Raw genomic sequence first — 23,715 nt, 5'->3', positions numbered from 1 at the left:
TTGCCATAATGAATATATTTTGAAGGCTTCCTTATTGTTGCGTTGACTGTATTGTCATATCACTTATATGATCATGGCTATATTGTTATAGTGAATATATTGCCGTCTTGACTATATTATCATATTGGCTAAATTGTCATGGTAAGTATGTTGACATGGAAGCCTTATTTTCATGGTGTTTATATTGTCAGTGAATTATATCGTGACATTACTGTCATAGTGGCTGTACTTTCATGGTGGCTATATAGTCGTCTGCTGTATTTTCACTGTTACTCTTTTGTGAAGATTGCTTTATTGTCATTGTAGCTATAGTGTCATGGGGGATATATTTTCATAGCAGCAGTATTGTCATTATGAACATAACGTCATTTTGGCTATCTACTTATTTTGGTTATATTGCGAAGATTTACATATCATCACCTTGGCTATATTGTCAAGGTGATCTCTTTTATGGTTGCTATGTTGTCATTTTTTTTAGTCATGCATATTTTTTCATAAGCGATACATTATCGTGGTAACTTTACTATTAAGGTGACAGCATATTGTCATTGTGACAATGTTGACAATATGACTATAATCTCTTAGTGGCTACATTACTAAGATAACTATACTGTCTTGATGACTATTTCATGATGATGGTTATAATGACTGTTTGACTGCATTTTCATTGTAGCATATTTAATGGTGTTGATTTTGCCTTTGAAGATATTTAATAAAAGCGAAAATTTCCTTTTTTTTAAAATTATTATGTGAATATATTGCCATGATATGGGATACTGTTATAGTTTCATTATTGTCATGTTGAATGTATATTATGTTGGTTACATTACAATTAAAGTCATAGTGGCAGGGTAACAATATTTTCATGGTTGGATCATTTTGTTATGACGATTTTATTGTATTTGTGAGTATATTCTCATGGTTACTGTGTTGCCGTAATTTCTATATTGTCCTGGACACTACATATCCTGAAATCTATATTGTCGTATTAGTTATATGATCATAGTAGCTTTATTGTCATAGTGACTATCTTGTCGTCGTGACTATAATATCATAATGGCTTAATTGTCATGGGAAATATGTTGATGTGAGGGCTATATTTTCATTATATTCAGAAAGTCATTGAAAGATTACTATCAAGGTGACTCTAATAGCCTGGCGATTGATGAATATCGTGACATTATTGTCACGATAGCTGCATTGTCATACTGGCTATATTGTCGTTTCCTGTATTTTCAATGTTACTCTGTTGTGAAGATTGCTTTATTGTCATTGTAGCTATAGTGTCATGGGGAATGTATTTTCGTAGTAGCAGCATTGTCATTATGAACATATCATCATTTTGGCTATCTGCTCATTTTGGTTACATTGCCAAGATTTACATATCGTCACCTTGGCTATACTGGCCAGGTGATCTCTTTATAGTTCCTATATTGTCATTTTTTTTTAATGTATATTTTTCATGAGTGATACATTATCTTGATAACTATATCATTAAAGTGACAGTATATTGTCATGGTGACTATATTGTCATTATGCTACAATCTCTTAGTGGCTATATTGCTAAGATAACTACAAGTGACTACATTTTCATTGTAGCTTATTTAATGGTGTTGACTTACCCTTGGAGATATATCATTATAAAAACGGATATTTCATTTTGTTTAAATCATGAGGTGAATACATTGTCATGATATGCTATATTGTTATAGTTTCAGTACTGTCATGGTGAATGTATATTATGTTGCCTACATTACAATGGAAACCATAGTGGCAGGGTGGCTATATTTTCATGGTTTGATCATTTTGTTATGAGTATTTTATTGTATTTTTGAATATATTGTCATGGTGACTGTCTTGCAATAATTTCTATATTGTCATTTGATTTCTTAAATTGATGGCAATATTGTCATAGAGACTGTATTTTCATGTTGCCTTTATGGTTATCATGATTGTCTTGTCATCTTGACTCTTTGGTCATGATGGCTATGCTGTCATTAAGTTTACATTCTTATGGTAACTATATTGCCATCATGGCTTTTTGTCAGAGTAGCTATATTGTTAAGTGAGCTATCTTATTGTGGTGGGTATTTTTTTTCCTTTTGGTATATTGCCATGATGGCTATACTAGAATTTTGGCAAGATTAGCATGGTGATATGGTGTTCGCAGCTAACTGTTGTTTTAGACATTTTTTCATGGGAATACATTATCATGGTACCTACATATTCAAGGTTACTATATTTCATGCAATCTACATTGTGAAGATGACGATATTGGCATGGCGGGTGTATTGTTATGTTCAATATAAAGCCATCCTGGCTACATTATCTTGGTCGCTATATCAACTTGATGGCTATATTGCTACGGTCAATTTCATCGTTGGGCATGTATTTGGTCTTTACCTACAATTTGGTTGTGATTATATGATTATGATAATATTTCTATGACGGATTATTTGGCATCTGGAGTGTATCTTTCTGGATATCATATCATCATGTCACTTAGTCTGTCATGCTTTTAAACGGTGATGGTGCTTATGTGAAATGCTGATTACATTATCATCATTAATGTATGATTATTGTAACTATATAGCAATGGCAATATCTGTTTTGATCATTTTGGTATATTGACTTCATTTTGATAGTAGTTATATTGGTATGGCAGAAGCATTTTCATGGTTCTGACATTGTTTTATGGGCTATACTGACAAGGCGGCTGTATAGTATTGATAAATTCTGTTTTGGACGCTATTGTCTCCTGGATACTATATACTTTAGAGGCTATATGTTTCCTATGATCCGAAAGCGACTATTTTGTAACCGTATCTATATTGTCAGGTGGCTATATTGACGTTGTGAACATATTCTGAATGTTTCTTTAATGTTGCGTTGACAATATTGTTATATCAGTTATATGGCCAATGTGGCTTTGTTGTTATAGTGAAAATATTGTAGTTGTGACTATCCTATCATAATGGCTAAATTGTCATGGGAAATATGTTGATATATATGCTATTTTATCATGATACTTTTATTGTAATAGTAAAAATTTTTCAAGGTTACTGTAATATCACAGTGATTGATTTATGTCGTAATATTATTGTTATGGTGGCTGTACAATCATGGTGGCTATATTGTCGTTTGATGCGTTTTCAATGTTACTATTTAGTGAATATGGCTTTAATGTAAGTGTAGCTATACTTTCATTGGGAACAAATTTTCATAGTGACGCAATTGTCATTATGAAATATTCATTTTGGCTATCTTCTAATTTGGGTTACATTGCTATGTTATATATATCGTCACCTTGGCTATATTGGGAAGGTGATTTTTTTTTTATAGGTGGTATATTGTCATTTTTTAATCGTGCATATTCTGTTATAAGCGATATATTATCATGATACGCTTATCATTTAGGTGAAAATATTGGCATGGCGACTATATTGTCTTTATGACTGTAATCTTATGATAACGATATAGGTACCCTGATATATAGGCAACATGAAAAGACAATCACCCCCTTGTAATATAACAAAGAATAACGAATAGCCATCATGGCAATATATTCATTTAACAATATATCCACCATGGCAATATAGTTACCGTATCAATATAATCTTAATGGAAATATAACTACCACGACCATATAGACACAATGACAATACAACCACCAAGACAATACAGGAACCATGACATTACATTATGACAATATAGCCACCAATTCGACAAATCAAAAGACAGTATAGATATTATGGCAACAGTCACCATGACAATATACACACAAGTGGAATATAATCGACATAACAAAATGATTATATTATGAAAATATAATCTCTCTGCCACTATGGCTTCCATTGGAATATAGCCAACATGATAATATATATTCAATGACATTCCTGAAACCATAACAATATAGCATATCACGACAATGTAGTCCCCTAGTGATTTAATCAAAATGAGAATCTCATTTTATAATGATACATCCTCAAGGGCAAACCCAACACCAATATTAAAGCTACCGTGAAAATGTAGTCACCATGACATTATAACCATCATGATGAAATAGACACCATGACAATAAAGTTACTTTGGCAACATATCCAACATGATATCATTGTCATGATAACAATATGGTCAAAATGCCAATATATAGTTAACGGAATGTTATAGTTATCATGATGATGTATCACTTACGACAAAAAATGCATGATTAAAAAAATGAATATATAGCAACAGTAAAAAAAGATCACGTTGCTAATATGGCCAAGGTGATGATATATATATGATAGAAATGTAACCAAAATAAGGAGATGGCCAAAATGACAGTATGTTCGTAATGACAATAATCCCACTATGAAAATATATTCTGCATGAAACTATAGGTACACTGACAGTAAAGCTATCTTCACAAAAGCGTAAAATCAAACTACAGCAAACTACAATATAGCCACCATGACAATAGAGACATCTTCATAATAATATTACGATATAACTCAATCACCAAGACAATAGAGTCACCTTGACAGTAATCTTACAATGAGTTTATAAATATCATGAAAATATAGCCCCATGTCAAGATATTTCCTATGACAATTTAGCCATTATGAAAATATAGTCACGACGACAACCTATTCATAATGACAATAAAGCTAACATGATCATACAACCGATATGACAATATAATCAAAGCAAAAATGTAGAACCAATCAACTTATATTCACAATGGCAATATAACCACCTGACAATATAGACACTGTTAATAGATACTCGTTTTCGGATTATAGCAAAAATATAGACTCCAGGACAATATAGAGTCTGTGAAAAAACAGTGACTCAGACAGGATTTATCATCATAATATGCTCATAACATTATAGCTGTTATGGAATTGTAGTCAACATGAAAAAATTATCACAATGAAATAAAACGACATTACAATATAGTTACCATAATCATACACCGATCATGATTATATAATCAGCAGGTTGACATAAACAAGATCATAGTGTAAAAACCATGACAATTTAAGTGACATGATGAGATGATGTCCATTCACTTACACTTACAATACCGCATAAGTTTTCATGAAAACATTATCATGATCATATAATCACAACAGTATTGTTACTAATTACCAAATATATCCCGAAAGACAAAATCAACCATAACAATATAGCCATCAAGTTGATATAGCGGCCAAGATAATATACCCAGGACGGCATCATAATGAAAGTAAGAATACAACCACCATGCTAATGTCTTCACCATGACAATGTAGCTACCATAAAAATATAGTAACCTTGAATACGTAGCTACCATGATAAAATATACAATTGAAAAATATCCACAACAAGAGTTTAGCTGCTAAAACACTATATCGCTATGCCAATATCGCCAAAATGTTATTATTGCCATCATGATAATATACCGCCAGAAAAGAAATATATATACCCACTCCTCGACAATATAGCTATTCTGACAATATTGCCAACATGAAAAGACAGTCACCTCCTTGTTATTTAACAAAAATGACAAATAGCCATCATGGCGGTATAGTGATTTAACAATACAGCCAGTATGGTAATATACTTACCATAACAATGTGATTCTAACGACAATGTAAAAAGATGACTATAGTCACGTTGAAAATACAACCACCGTGACAATACAGATAACATGACAGTACCGTCTCTAAGACAATATTGCCATCAATTTGACAAATTATATGACAATATAGATATTCTGGCAACATAGTCACTATGACAATATACTCAGAAATGTAATATAATCGCCATGATAAAATGATCCTACCATAAAAATAAAGCCACCTACCATTTTGGTTTCATTTGCAATGTAGAAACTGTAATAAATGATTTAGTATAGCATATCGTATATAGCATATCATGGCAATGTAGTCACAAAATATATTAATTAAAATGACAATTTCTCTTCTAAAATGGTATATCCTCAAGGGCAATATCAACTTCATTAAAAAGGTTCTACGAAAACACAGTCATTATGACATTATGAAAATCATAATAAAAAAGTCACCATGACAATATATTATCTTGGCAGTATAGCCACTGTGACATTATAGTCATAATGACAATACAGTCGCAATGACAATATTGTCACCATAAAAATATAATTATCATGATAATATTTCGCTTTTGACAAAGTATGCAAGAGTTAAATAATGACAATATATCACCTATAAAAAGATCACCCTGCCAATATAGCTAAGGTGACGATATATACATTATAGCAATGTAACTAAAATGAAAAGATAGCCAAAATGACGGTATGGTCATAATGACAATACTGCCCCTATGAAAATATGTTCCCCATGACACTATAGCTACACTGACAACAAAGCCATATTCACAAAAGAACAACATTGAAAATACAGCAAATGCGAATATAGCCACCATCATATTTCAGCGACCTTGATAATAATGTCACGATACAAATCATCACCATGTCATTGGTCACCTTGATAATAAACTTACAATGACTATATAAATATCATGAAAATATAGCCTGCATGTCAACATGTCTGCATATGATAATCTGGCCATTATGATTATATAGTCATGACGGCAATTTATTCACTATAACAATATAGCCACAGTGATCATATAACTGATGTGACAATACAGTCAAAGAAGCAAAAAATAAATATAAAATCATATTCACTATGGCAGTATAAGTACATGACAATATAGATACTGTAACAAATAGTCGCTTTTGAATCATAGCAAACATATAGCCGGCAGGACAACGTAGTCTCTATTATAAAATAGCGACCAAGACAGGATATATCACTATAATATAGACACCTTGACAGTATAGACCATTAAACAATGTACCAATCATGAAACTGTACCTGCCAAAACATTATAGATGTCATGAAATTTTAGTCAACATGACAAAAATGAAATATCGGCATTACAATATACTTACCATAATCATAGAGCAATCATGATCATATAATCAAGAGGTTGACATAAAGAATGTCACAGTATAAAAACCATGACAGTATAAATGACATGATGATATATCCAGACACTTACAATTAAAATACCAAAGAAGCCGCCATGAATATATTATCATGATCATATAATCACAACAATATATTGTAGGTAGTGGCAAATATATCCCCAACGACAAAATTAATCATATCAATATTGCCATCAACTTGTTATAGCGACCAAGATAATGTAGCGAGCATTGTATTGAGAATTACAATACAGCCACCGTGCCAATGTCGTCACCATGACAATATAGCTACTTTGAAAATATAGTAACGTTGATAATGTAGCTGCCATGGGAAAATATTCAAGATAGAAAATACCCAAAAGATAACCAAGACAAGAGTTTAGCTGCTAAGAAGATATATCCCCATGCCAATAACTCTAAAATGTTAGTATAGCCATCATGGCAATATATTAACAGAAAAAATCCTCATCACAACGATATAGCTAACTTGACAATATACTACTCTGACGATATAGGTAACATTAAAGGACAGACACCTCCTTGAAATATAGAATAAAAAAATGACAAATAGCCATCATTGCAATATGGTAACTAAACAATATAGCCATCATGTCAATATGGTAACCAAACAATATAGCCATCATGGCAATATGATTACCATAGCAATGTATTCTTAATGGCAATATAGTCACCATGTCATTATAGTGACGATGACAATACAACTACCATGACAATACAGAAAACATCAAAAGACAGTCTCTAAGACAATATTGCCACTAATTCAACAAGTTAAATGACAATATAGATATTATGGCAACACAATCACGATGACAATATACTCAGAAATGTTATATAATCGTCATAATAAAATTATCCTATCATGAAAATATAGACACCCTGCCACTATGGCTTCCATTACAATATAGCCACAATAACAAAACATTCACCACGACAGTACTAAAACCATAACAATATAGCATATCATGACAATGTAGTCACTTGATCATTTAATGGAAAAGAAAAATATCGCTTCTATTATGGTATAACCTCAGGGACAAAATTTTATACACCATTAAAAAGCTGCCATGAAAATATAATCACTATGACATAAATATCATGATAAAATAGTGACCATGGCAATATAACCACTCTGAGTTTATAGTCATTATGACAATATAGTCGCTATTAAAATACTATCTCCTTAATAATAAAGTTATCAAAATGATATATCGCTTGTGACAAAATATGGATGATTAGAAAATGACAGTATAGCACCTATAAAAAACATAACATTGCCACTATAGTGAAGGTGACGATATATCCATCACAGCAACGTAAAGAAAAAGAGATGATTACCAGAACGACGGTATGTTCGTAATGACAATACTGCAACTATGAAAATATGTTCCCCACTATTTTCCAGCTTCACTGACAATAAAGCCATCTTCACAAAAAGAGTACTATTGAAAAAATAGCATCGACTATACAGCCGTCAGGACAGTACAGCCATGACAATAATCTCTCGATATAAATCAATCGCCAGGACATTAGCGTCACCTTGATAATGAATATACAATGAGTACATGAACATCATGAAAATACAGCGTCCATATAAATATATTTGTCGTGAAAATATAGCCTCCATATGAATATCTTTAAAGTGACAGTTTCACCATTCTGATAATATAGTCAAGACGCTAATGTATTCACCATAACAATAAAGTCACCATGATCACATAAATGATATAACAATATAGTCAACGCAACCATAAACGCATTTATGAGTTATATCCACTCTGAGAATATAGCCACATGAAAATATAGATACCGTGACAAAATAGACATTTTTGGATAATAGCAAACATATAGCGTCCAAGAGAATATAGTCTCTATGACAAAATAGCGAAGAAGACAGGATTTATCATCACAATACAGTCACCTTGACAGTATAGCGAATAAAACAGTGGAACAACCATTAAAATGTACCTACCATAACAATATAGCTTACATGAAAATATAGTTACTATGACAAATTCATTACAAAGAAATACAAACGATATCACATTATGGTTTCGATAATCATACACCAATCATGATCATATAAGATAAAACATCCAAAACAAAGCAAGGGTAGCGACAACGCACGGAGGAATACCTACAACCTAGCTCTGAAAGACGACAGCAGCTCCGTACACGTCGGTAGCTGGTGCGCGACTGTCATCAGGTGACTACATTGTCATGATATGCTATATTGCCATGGTTTCAGTACTGTCGTAGTGAATGTATTATTATGTTAGCTATATTGCAGTGGCAGGGTGGATAAATTTTCATGGTAGGAGAATTTTGTTATAGCGATTATATTTCATTTGTGATAATACTGTCATGGTCAAAGTCTTCCAGTAATATCTATATTATCATTTAATTTGTTAAAGCGATTACAATATTGTCGTAGAGACTCTAATGTAATGTTGCCTGTATTGTCATGATGGTTGCATGTCATCTTGACTATATAGGCATGTTGGTTATATTCCAGTTATGATTACATGGTTATGGTAACTATATTGCCATTGTGACTATATTGATAGGTGACTACATTGCCATGATAGCTATTTTTCATTTTTGTTATACTGTAAGGAGGTGACTGTCCTTTCATATTGAATATATTATCAGGGTAGCTATATTGTTAAGTTAGCTATATCATTTTGGTGCTTATTTATTTTTTCTGGTGGTATATTGCCATGATGCCTAGACTAACATTTTCGCGATATTGGCATGGTGATATAGTGTCTTAGTAAATAAACTCTTATTGTGGATATGTTCCATGGGATTTTATTATCATAGTAGCTACATTGTCAATGTTACTATATTTTCATGGTAGCTCCATTGTCATGGTGACGATATTGCCATTGTGGCTGTATTGTTATTTTCAATATCATGCCATCCTAACTACATTATCTTGGTCGCTATATTTACTTCATGGCTATATTGCTATGGTTAATTTTGTCGTTGTAGATATATTTTGTCATTAGCTACAATTTTGTTTTAATCATATGATCATGATAATATTTTCATGGCGGCATATTTGGTAATGTGAGTGAAAGTGTATGGATATCATATTATCATGTCACTATATTTTCATAGTTTTTATACTGTGATGGTGTTTATGTCAGCCTCCTGATGATATTATCATGATTGATATATGATTATGGTAACTAAATTGAAATGGCGATTATATTTCATTGTGACAATTTTGTCATGTTGCCTGCATTTTCATGGTAGCTATATTGTTATGGCAGGTATATTTTCATTGTTGTTTCATTGTTTTATCGGCTATACTGTCAAGGTCACTATATCTCAATTAAAAATCTTGTTTTGGTAGATATTTTGTCATGGACACTATATTGTCCTGGAGCCTATATGTTTGCTATGATCCGAAAGAGAACTATTTTGTCACATCATCATTATTGTTAAGTGCTTATATTGCCATTATGAATATAATTTGAAGGCTTCCTTATTGTTGCGTTGACTGTATTGTCATATCACTTATATGATCATGGCTATATTGGTATAGTGAATATATTGCCGTCTTGACTATATTATCATATTGGTTAAATTGTCATGGTAAGTATGCTGACATGGAAGCTTTATTTTCGTGATGTATATATAGTCAGTGAACTATATCGTGACATTATTGTCATAGTGGCTGTACTTTTATGGTGGCTATATAGTCGTTTGCTGTATTATCACTGTTACTCTTTTGTGAAGATTGCTTTATTGTTATTGTACCTATAGTGTCATGGGGGATATATTTTCATAGCAGCAGTATTTTCATTATGAACATAACGTCATTTTGGCTATCTACTCATTTTGATTTTATTGCGAAGATTTACATATCGTCACCTTGTCTATATTGTCGAGGTGATCTCTTTTATAGTTGCTATATTGTCATTTTTTTTAGTCATGCATATTTTTTCATAAGCGATCCATTTTCGTGATAACTTTACTATTAAGGTGACAGTATATTGTCATTGTGACTATCTTGACATTATGACTATAATCTCTTAGTGGCTATATTGCTAAGATAACTATACTGTCATGGTGACTATTTCATGATGATGGTTATAATGACAGTTTGACTGCATTTTCATGTAGCATATTTAATGGTGTTGATTTTGCCCTTGAAAATATATCATAAAAACGAAAATTTCCTTTTTCTTTATTTAAATTATCATGTGAATATATTGCCATGATATGCGATATTGTTATAGTTTCAGTACTGTCATGTTGAATGTATATTATGTTGGTTACATTACAATTAAAGTCATAGTGGCAGGGTAACAATATTTTCATGGTTGGATCATTTTTTTATGACGATTTTATTGTATTTGTGAGTATATTCTCATGGTTACTGTGTTGCCGTAATTTCTATATTGTCCTGGACACTACATATCCTGAAATCTATATTGTCATATCAGTTATATGATCATGGTAGCTTTATTGTCATAGTGAATATCTTGTCGTCGTGACTACTTTTTAATAATGGCTAAATTGTCATAGGAAATATGTTGACATGAGGGCTATATTTTCATGATATTCATAAAGTCATTGAAAGATTACTATCAAGTGATTCTAATAGCCTGGCGATTGATGTATATCATGACATTTTTGTCACGATAGCTGCATTGTCATGGTGGCAATATTGTCGTTTCCTGTATTTTCAATATAACTCTTTTGTGAAGATTGCTTTATTGTCATTGTAGCTATAGTGTCATGGGGAATATATTTTCGTAGAAGCAGCATTGTCATTATGAATATATCGTCATTTTGGCTATCTGTTCATTTTACCATTAAAGTGACAGTATATTGTCATGGTGACTATATTGTTATTATGACTACAATCTCTTAGTGGCTGTATTGCTAAGATAACTACATGTGACTACATTTTCATTGTAGCTTATTTAATGGTGCTGATTTTCCCTTGGAGATATATCATTATAAAAACGGATATTTCATTTCGTTTAAATTATGAGGTGAATACATTGTCATGATATGCTATATTGTTATAGTTTCAGTACTGTCATGGTAAATGTATATTATGTTGGCTACATTACAATGGAAGCCATAGTATCAGGGTGGCTATATTTTCATGGTTTGATCATTTTGTTATTAGTATTTTGTTGTATTTTTGTATATATTGTCATGGCAACTGTGTTGCCATAATTTCTATATTGTTGTTTGATTTATTAAATTGATGGCAATATTGTCATAGAGACTGTATTGTCATGTTGCCTGTATGATCATCATGGTTGTCTTGTCATCGTGACTCTATGGTCATGATGGCTATACTGTCATTAACATTACATTCTTATGGTAACTATATTACCATCATTGGTTTTTGTCAGAGTAGCTATATTGTTAAGTTACCTATCTTATTGTGGTGGGTATTTTTTTTCCTTTTGGTATATTGCCATGATGGCTATAGTAGAATTTTGGCAAGATTAGCATGATGATAGAGTGTTCGCAACCCAACTGTTGTTTTGGACATTTTTTCATGGGAACACATTATCATTGTACCTACATTGTCAAGGTTATTATATTTCATGCAAGCTACATTGTAAAGATGACGATATTGGCATTTGCGAGTGTATTGTTATGTTCAATATAACGCCATCCTTTGTACATTATCTTGGACGCTATATCAACTTGATGGCTATATTGCTACGGTCATTTTCATCGTTGGGATATATTTTGTCTTTACCTATAATTTGGTTGTGATTATATTATCGTGATAATATTTCTATGACGACTTATTTGGCATCTTGAGTGTATCTGTCTAGATATCATATCATCATGTAACTTAGTCTGTCATGCTTTTAAACGGTAATGGTGCTTAAGTGAAAATGCTTATTACATTATCATCATTAATGTATGATTATTGTAACTCTATAGCAATGGCAGTATCTTTTTTGATCATTTTGGTATGTTGACTTCAATTGGTAGTAGTTATATTGGTATGGCAGGTACATTTTCATGGTTCTGACATTGTTTTATGGGCTATAATGTCAAGGCGGCTGTATAGTATTGATAAATATTGTTTTGGACGCTATTGTCTTCTGGACACTATATAATTTAGAGGCTATATGTTTCCTATGATCCGAAAGGGACTATTTTGTCACGGTATCTATATTTTCAGGTGCCTATATTGACATTGTGAACATATTCTGAATATTTCTTTAATGTTGCGTTGACTATATTGTCATATCAGTTATATGGCCATTATGGCTTTGTTGTTATAGTGAATATATTGTAGTTGTGACTATATTATCATAATGGCTAAATCGTCATGGGAAATATGTTGATATGGATGCTATATTCTCATGATACTTTTATGGTAATTGTAAAAAAATTTTCAAGTTTACTCTAATATCACAGTGATTGATTTATGTTGTAACATTATTGTTATGGTGGCTGTACAATGATGGTGGCTATATTGTCGTTTAATGCGTTTTCAATGTAACTATTTAGTGAATATGGCTTTAATGTCAGTGTAGCTATATTTTCAATGGGAACAAATTTTCATAGTGACGCAATTGTCATTATGAAATAAAGTCATTTTGGCTATCTTTTAATTTGGGTTACATTGCTATGTTATATATATCGTCACCTTGGCTATATTGGGAATGTGATTTTTTTTATAGGTGGTATACTGTCATTTTTTAATCGTGCATATTCTGTTATAAGCGATATATTATCATGATAGCCATATCACTAAGGTGAAAATATTGGCATGGCGACTATATTGTCTTTATGACTGTAATCTTATGGTAACAATATAGGTACCCTGATATATAGGCAACATGAAAAGACAATCACCCCCTTGTAATATAATAAAAAATAACAAATAGCCATCTTGGCAATATATTCATTTAACAATAAAGCCACCTTGGTAATATACTTACCGTATCAATATAATCTTAATGGAAATATAACTACCATGACCATATAGACACGATAACAATACAACCACTAAGACAATACAGGAACCGTGACATTACATTATGACAATATAGGCACTAATTTAACAAGTCAAATGATAGCATAGATATTATGGAACCAGTCACTATGACAATATACAATCAAGTCGAATATAATCGACATAAAATGATTATATTATTAAAATATAGCCACTCTGCCACTATGGCTTCTATTGGAATATAGAATACATAATAATACATATACAATGGCATTCCTGAAACCATAACAATATAGCATATCACGACAATGTAGTCCAATAATGATTTAATCAAAATGAGAAATTCGTTTTATAAAGATATATCCTCAAGGGCAAACCCAATACCGATATGAAAGCTACCGTGAAAATGTAGTCACGATGACATTATAACATCATGATGAAAAAGACACCATGACAATAAAGTTAATTTGGCAAGATATCCAACATGATATCATTGTCATAATAACTATAGTCAAAATGCCAATATATAGTTACCGAAATGTTATAGTTATCATGATAATGTATCACTTATGACAAAAAATGCATGATTGAAAAAATGAAAATGTAGCAACCGTAAAAAAAGATCACGTTGCTAATATAGCCAAGGTGATGATATATTTATGATAGAAAGGTAAGCAAAATAAGTAGATCGCCAAAATGACAGTATGTTCATAATGACAATAATTCCACTATGAAAATATATTCTCCTTGACACTATAGGTACACTGACAGTAAAGCTATCTTCACAAAAGCGTAAAATTAAAATACAGCAAACTATAATATAGCCACCATGACAATACAGCCATCTTGACAATAACATCACGGTATAACTCAATCTCCAGGAGAATAGAGTCACCTTGACAGTAATCTTACAATTACTTTATAAAAATCATGAAAATATAGCCCTCATGTCAGGATATTTGCAGTGACAATTTAGCCATTATGAAAATATAATCACGACGACAATCTATTCACTATGACAATAAAGCTACCATGATCATATAACTGATATGACAATATAATCAAAGCAAAAATATAGAAACATTCAACTTATATTCACAATGGCAACATAACCACCTGAAAATACAGATACTGTTGATAGATACTCGTTTTCGGATCATAGCAAAAATATAGACTCCAGGACAATATAGTCTCTGTGAAAAAACTGTGACTCAGACAGGATTTATCATCTTGATATGGTCATAACATTATAGCTGTCATGGAATTGTAGTCATTGTACTCAACATGACAATATTATCACATTGAAATAAATCCACATTACACTATAGTTACCATAATCATACACCAATCATGATTATATAATCAGCAGGTTAACATAAAGATCATAGTGTAAAAACTATGACAATCTAAGTGACATGATGAGATGATAGCCATTCACTTAAACTTACAATACCACATAACTTTTTATGAAAATATTATCATGATCATAACAGTATTGTCACTAATTACAAAATATATGCCGAAAGACAAGATTAACCATAACAATATAGCCATCAAGTTGATATAGCGACCAAGATAATGTAGCCAGGACGGCATCATATTGAAAGTAAGAATACAACCACCATGCCAATGTCTTCACCATGATAATGTAGCTACCATGAAAATATAGTAAGCTTGACTATGTAGCTACCATGATAAAATATACAATTGATAAATATCCAAAACAAGAATTTAGCTGCAAAAACACTATATCGCCATGCCAATATCGCCAAAATGTTATTATTGCCATCATGATAATATATCGCCAGAAAAGAAATATATATACCCACTACTCGACAAAACAGCTATTCTGACAATATTGCCAACATGAAAAGACAGTCACCTCCTTGTTATATAACAAAAATGACAAATAGCCATCATCTTGATATAGTGATTCAACAATACAGCCACTATGATAATATAGATACCATAATAATGTGATCTTAACGGCAATGTAGCCAACATGACTATATTGGCACGTTGACAATAAAACCATCGTGACAATACAGATAACATGACAGTACCGTCTCTAAGACAATATTGCCATCAATTTGACAAACTATATGACAATATAGATATTATGGCAACATAGTCAACATGACAATATACTCAGAAATGCAATATAATCGCCATGATAAAATGATCCTACCATGAAAATATAGCCGCCTACCATTTTGGTTTCCTTTGCAATGTAGAAACAGTAATAAAAGACTTACCATGACAGTACTAAAACCATAACAGTATAGCGTATCATGGCAATGTAGTCAGCTGATAATTTAATAAAAATGACAATTTCTCTTCCATAATGGTATATCCTCAAGGGAAATATCAACACCATTAAAAAAGCTTCTACGAAAATACAGTCATTATGATATAAAAATCATGATAAAAAAGTCACCATGCAAATATAGTTATCTTGTATATATAGCCACTGTGACTTTATAGTCATAATGATAATATAGTCGCTATGACAATATTGTCACCATAAAAATATAACTATCATGATAATATTTCACTTATGACAAAGTATGCAAGAGTTAAATAATGACAATATATAACCTATAAAAAGATCACCATGAAAATATGGCTAAGGTAACGATATATACATTTTATCAATGTAACTAAAATGAAAAGATAGCCAAAATGACGTTAAGGTCATAATGACAATACTGCCACTATGAAAATATTTTCCCCATGACACTATAGCTACACTGACAACAAATCTATATTCACAAAAGAGCAACATTGAAAATACAGCAAACCAGAATATAGCCACCATCATAGTTCAGCCACCATGATATTAATGTCACGATACAAATCATCACCATGTCATTAGTCACCTTGATAATAGAATTACAATGACTATATAAATATCATGATAATATAGCCTCCATGTCAACATGTCTGCCACGATAAACTGCCCATTATGATAATATAGTCATGACGGCAATTTATTCACTATAACAACATAGCCACAGTGATCATATAACTGACGTGACAATACAGTCAAAGAAGCAAAAAAGAAATATACAAATCATATTCACTATGTCAGTGTAACTACATGACAATATAGATAATGTGACAAATAGTCGCTTTTGAATCATAGTAAACATATAGCTGGCAGGACAACATAGTCTCTATGATAAAATAGCGACCAAGACAGGATATATCATTATAATATAGACACCTTTACAGAATAGACCATAAAACAATGTAACAATCATGAAACTGTACCTGACAAAACATTATAGATGTCATGAAATTTTAGTCAACATGACAAAATTATCAAAATGAAATATCATCGGCATTACAATATAGTTACCATAATCATAGACCAATCATGGTCATATAATCAGTAAGTAGACATAAACAATATCGCAGTATAAAAACCATGACAGTATAAGTGACATGATGATATGATATCCATACACTTACACTTACAATACCAAAGAAGCCACCATGAATATATTGTTATCATGACTATATAATCACAACAATATTGTAGGTAGTGACAAATATATCCCAACGACAAGATTAATCATAGCAATATAGCCATCAACTTGTTATAGCGACCAAGATAATGTAGCAAGCATTGTATTGAGAATTATAATACAGCCACCGTGCCAATATCCTCACCCTGACAATATAGCTAATTTGAAAATATAGTAACGTCGATAATGTAGCTGCCAGGCAAAATATTCAAGATAGAAAATACCCAAAAGATAGACACAACAAGAGTTTAGCTGCTAAGAAGATATATCACCATGCCAATATCTCTAAAATGTTAATATAGCCATCATGGCAACATATCAACAGAAAAAATACTCATCACAACGATATAGCTAACTTGACAATATACTACTCAGGCAATATAGGTAACATTAAAAGACAGCCACCTCCTTGAAATATAAAAAAAACAAACCAAATAGCCATCATGTCAATATGGTAACTAACCAATATAGGCATCATGTCAATATGGTTAACAAACAATATAGCCATCATGGCAATATGATTACCATAGCAATATATTCTTAATGGCAATATAGTCACCATGTCCTTATAGTTACGATGACAATACAACATACCATGACAATACAGAAAAAATCAAAAGACAGTCTCTAAGACAATATTGCCACTAATTCAACAAGTTAAATGACAATATAGATATTATGGCAACACAATCACGATGACAATATACTCAGAAATGTTATATAATCGTCATAATAAAATTATCCTTCATGAAAAATATAGTCAACCCTTGCACTATGGCTTCCATTACAATATAGCCACAATAACAAAACATTCACACACATCATGAAACCATAACAATATAGCATATACTGACACTGTAGTCACTTGATCATTTAATATCATAATAACAATATCGCGTTCTATTATGGTATAACCTAAGGACAAAATTTATCCACCTTAAAAAGCTTGCCATGAAAATAGAGTCACTAGACATAAATATCATGATAAAATAGCGACCATGGCAAATATAGCCACTTTGAGATTATAGTCATTAAGATACAATAAAGTCGCCATTAAAATACTGTCACCTGAATAATAAAGTTATCACAATGATATATCGCTTATGACAAAATAGGATGATTAGAAAATGACAGTATAGCACCTATAACAAAGAGTCACCTTGCCACTATAGTCAAGGTGACGATATATACATCATAGCAACGTAAAGAAAAAGAGATGATAACCATGAACGAACGGGTATGTTTCAAATGACAATAACTGCAACTATAAAATATGTTCCCAGCACGATTCTCCAGCTTCACTGACAATAAGCCATCTTCACAAAAAGAGTGAATATTGAAAAAAAAATAGCAAACGACTACATCAGCCATCAAGACAGTACAGCAACCCAGACAATAATCTCTCGATATAAATCAATCGCCAGGACATTAGCGTCACCTTGAATAACGAATATACAATAAGTTACATGAACATCATGACAATAATAGCGTCCCATATAAATATATTTATGTCGTGAAAAATAAGCCTCCATATGCATATCTTTAAAGTGACTGTTTCGCCAACTGATAATATAGACCAAGACTCTAAAATACAAATTCCACCATAACAATAAGTCACAATGATCACATATATGATATAACAATATAGTCAAAGCATACCGTAAAACACATTTATGAATTATATCCACTCTGAGAATACAGCCAACATAAATATAGTAGAAAATATAGATACCGTGACAAAAATAGTCATTTTTGGATCATAGCAAACATAAAGCGCTCCAAGAGAATAAGTCTCTATGACAAAATAACGAAGAAGACAGGAATTTATTCATCACAATACAGTCACCTTGACAGTATTCTTACAATTACTTTATAAAAATCATGAAAATAAAGCCCTCATGTCAGGATATTGCTGTGTCAATTTAGCCATTATGAAAATATAAATCACGAAAATAACGACAATCTATTCTACTAACAATAAAGCTACCTTGATCATATAACTGATATGAAAAATTATAATCAAAGCAAAAATATAGAAACATTCAACTTAAATTCACAATGGCAACATAACCACCTTGAAAATACAGATAATGTGATAGATACCGTTTTCCGGATCATAGCAAAAATATAGACTTTCCCAGACAATATATCTCAGTGAAAAAACTGTGACTTCAGACAGGATTATCATCTTGATATGGACATAACATTATATCGTCATGGAACTGTGGTCATTGTACTCAACATGACAATATTATCACATTGAAATAAATCCACATTACCTATATATAACCATAATCAATACACAAATCATGATTATATAATCAGCAGGTATAACATAAAGATCATAGTGTAAAAACTATGACAAATCTAAGTGACATGATGAGATATAGCCAATTCACTTAAACTTACAATACCACATAACATTTTATGAAAATATTATCATGATCATAACATATTGTCACTAATTACAAAATATAAATGCCGAAAGACAAAATAACCATAAACAATTAGCCATCAAGTTGATATAGCGACAATATAATGTAGCCAGGACGGCATCATATTGAAAGGAAAATACAACCACCATGCCAATGTCTTCACCATGATAAATGTAGCCTACCATGAAAATATAGTAAGCTTGAACTTGTAGCTACCATGATAAAATATACAATTTATAAAATCCATAACAAGAATTTAGCTGCAAAAACCCTATATCGCCATGCCAATATCGCCAAAAATGTTAGATTGCCATATGATAAATTTCGCCAGAAAAGAATATATATACCCACTACTCGACAAAACGCTATTCTGACAATATTGCCAACAAGAAAAGGACAGTCACCATCCTTGTTATATAACAAAAATGACAAATAGCCCATCCTTGATAAAGTGATTCAACAATACAGCCACGATGATAATAAAGATATCCATAATAATGTTATCTTAACGGCAATGTACCAACATGACTATATTGGCACGTTGACAATAAAACCATCGTGACAATACGAATAACATGACAGTACCGGTCTCTAAGACAATATTGCCATCAATTTGACAAACTACTAAGACAATATAGATATTATGGCAACATAGTCAACATGACAATATACTCAGAAATGCAATATATCGCCATGATAAAATGATCCTACACCATAAAATATTAGCCGCCTACCATTTTGGTTTCCTTTGCAATGTAGAAACAGTAATCAAAGACTTACCTAAACATACTAAAACCATAACCGTATAGCGTATCATGGCAATTTAGTCAGAGCTGATAAGTTAATAAAATGACAATTTCTCTTCCCTAAAGGTAATCCTCAAGGAAATATCAACACCATTAAAAAAGCTTCTACGAAAATACAGTCATATGATATAAAAAATCATGATAAAAAAGTCACCATCAAATAATAGTTATCTTGTATAATAGCCACTGTGACTTTATAGTCATAATGATAATATAGTCGCTATGACAAATTGTCACCATAAAAATATAACTATCATGATAATATTTTTCACTTATGGACAAAGTATGACAAGAGTTAAATAATGACAATATATAACCTAAAAAAAAGATCACCATGAAAATATGGCTAAGGTAACAAATATACTTTTTTATCAATGTAACAAAATGAAAAGATAGCAAAATGACGTTAAGGTCAAATGACAATACTGCCACTAAATGAAATATTTTCCCCATGACACTATAAGCTACACTGCCAACAAAACAATATTCACAAAAGCAACAGGGAAAATACGCAGAACCAGAATAATAGAGCCACCATCTAGTTCAGCCACCATATATTAATTCACGGATACAAATCATCACCATGTCATTAGTCCACCTTGATATACGAATTACAATGACTATATAAATAATCATGATAATATAGCCACCAGATGTCAACAGTCTCCTACGATAAACTGCCCAACTTATGATAATATATCATGGGGGGAATGAACGGCAATTATTCACTATAACAACATAGGCCACAGTGATCATATAACTGACGTGACAATACAGTCAAAGAACAAAAAAGAAATATACAAATCATATTCACTATGTCAGTGTAACTACATGAACAATATAGATAATGTGACAAATATCCGCTTTTGAATCAGAGGACACATATGCGGCAGACAACATAGTCTCTATGATAAAATAGCGACCAAGACAGGATATATCATTATAATATTAGAAACCTTACAGAATAGACCATAAACCAATGTAACAATCATGAAACTGTAACCTGACAAAACTTTATAGATGTCATGGAAATTATTTAGTCCAACATGACAAAATTATCATAATGAATTATCACGGCATTACAATAAAGTTACCATAATCATAGACCAATCATGGTCATATAATCAGAAATAGACATAAACAATATCGCAGTAAAAAAACCATTACAGTATAAGTGACAATGATGATATGATATCCAAACACTTACCCTTACAATACCAAAGAAGCCACCATGAATATATGTTCAATGATTAATATAATCACAACAATATTGTAGTAGTGACATATATACCCAGACAAGATTAATCAATAGCAATATAGCCATCAATTGTTATGCGACCAAGATAATGTAGCAAGCATTGTATATAGGGGGGGGGGGGGGGGGGGGGGGGGGGGGGGGGTTAGGGGGGGGGTGGAGGAGGGGGGGGGGGGATGGGGGGACAGGGTAGGGGTAAGGAGCACCGTGCCCATATCCCTCGACGGCTGCCCACTGGACCCAATAGCACTATTGCCCTCACGTACACGACGCTAACCAGTTACGCATAGCCGAGAAGGCCTCCCCGACATACCCAACGCACATACCCCCACCGCACTCCCACCCCCCTCCTAATACTCTGCTCCGTCCGTCACACACCCCCAAGCCCAAAACACACACCGTGAACCACCACACACTCCCACCAGTGGCCCCACAACTCACCCGCCCCCCACCACCTCCCCCACGCTCAGACCCCCCCACCCGCAGCACGCACACGAAGCCCCACGACCCACACCAAGGCCATCACCTTCGTTCCACACTTACCCCAACCCCCCCACCCCCCCCCTGCCGCCCCTCCACCAATTCCCCAACCACCCCCCCCCCCGAACCCCCGCCCCTCCCCACGCCCACCAGGGGATACCTCTCCATGTGACCCAACACCGCCCCAAACGTCCACCAGTACCACCAATTGTATCCCCCCCCCACACGACCCACCACACATTCCCACAGCAATACCCCCTCTCCCATCACTACATCATTCCCACATCGACACCCATGACCTAAGCACTAAACCTCACCCCACCCCCCAAACCGCAGCCCCTACCCCGTCCCCCCACACCCCGCCCCTACCACACACACTCTTTTCCCCACCCTTAGCCACACTTCCCCAAGTTAAATGACAATATAGATATTATGGCAACACAATCACGATGACAATATACTCAGAAATGTTATATAATCGTCATAATAAAATTATCCTATCATGAAAATATAGTCACCCTGCCACTATGGCTTCCATTACAATATAGCCACAATAACAAAACATTCACCACGACAGTACTGAAACCATAACAATATAGCATATAATGACAATGTAGTCACTTGATCATTTAATGAAAAATAAAAATATCGCTTCTATTATGGTATAACCTAAGGGACAAAATTTTATACACCATTAAAAAGCTGCCATGAAAATAGAGTCACTATGACATAAATATCATGATAAAATAGCGACCATGGCAATATAGCCACTTTGAGATTATAGTCATTATGACAATATAGTCGCCATTAAAATACTGTCACCTTAATAATAAAGTTATCAAAATGATATATCGCTTATGACAAAATATGGATGATTAGAAAATGACAGTATAGCACCTATAAAAAAGATCACCTTGCCACTATAGTCAAGGTGACGATATATACATCATAGCAACGTAAAGAAAAAGAGATGATAACCAGAACGACGGTATGTTCGTAATGACAATACTGCAACTATGAAAATATGTTCCCCACGATTCTCCAGCTTCACTGACAATAAAGCCATCTTCACAAAAAGAGTACTATTGAAAAAATAGCAAACGACTATACAGCCATCAAGACAGTACAGCAACCATGACAATAATCTCTCGATATAAATCAATCGCCAGGACATTAGCGTCACCTTGATAACGAATATACAATGAGTACATGAACATCATGAAAATATAGCGTCCATAT

Source organism: Panulirus ornatus, chromosome 55 (assembly GCF_036320965.1).
Source record: "Panulirus ornatus isolate Po-2019 chromosome 55, ASM3632096v1, whole genome shotgun sequence".
Classification (NCBI taxonomy): Eukaryota; Metazoa; Arthropoda; class Malacostraca; order Decapoda; family Palinuridae; genus Panulirus; species Panulirus ornatus.
The sequence above is the reverse complement of the archived record's forward strand: the minus strand, read 5'-3'. Positions refer to the sequence as shown.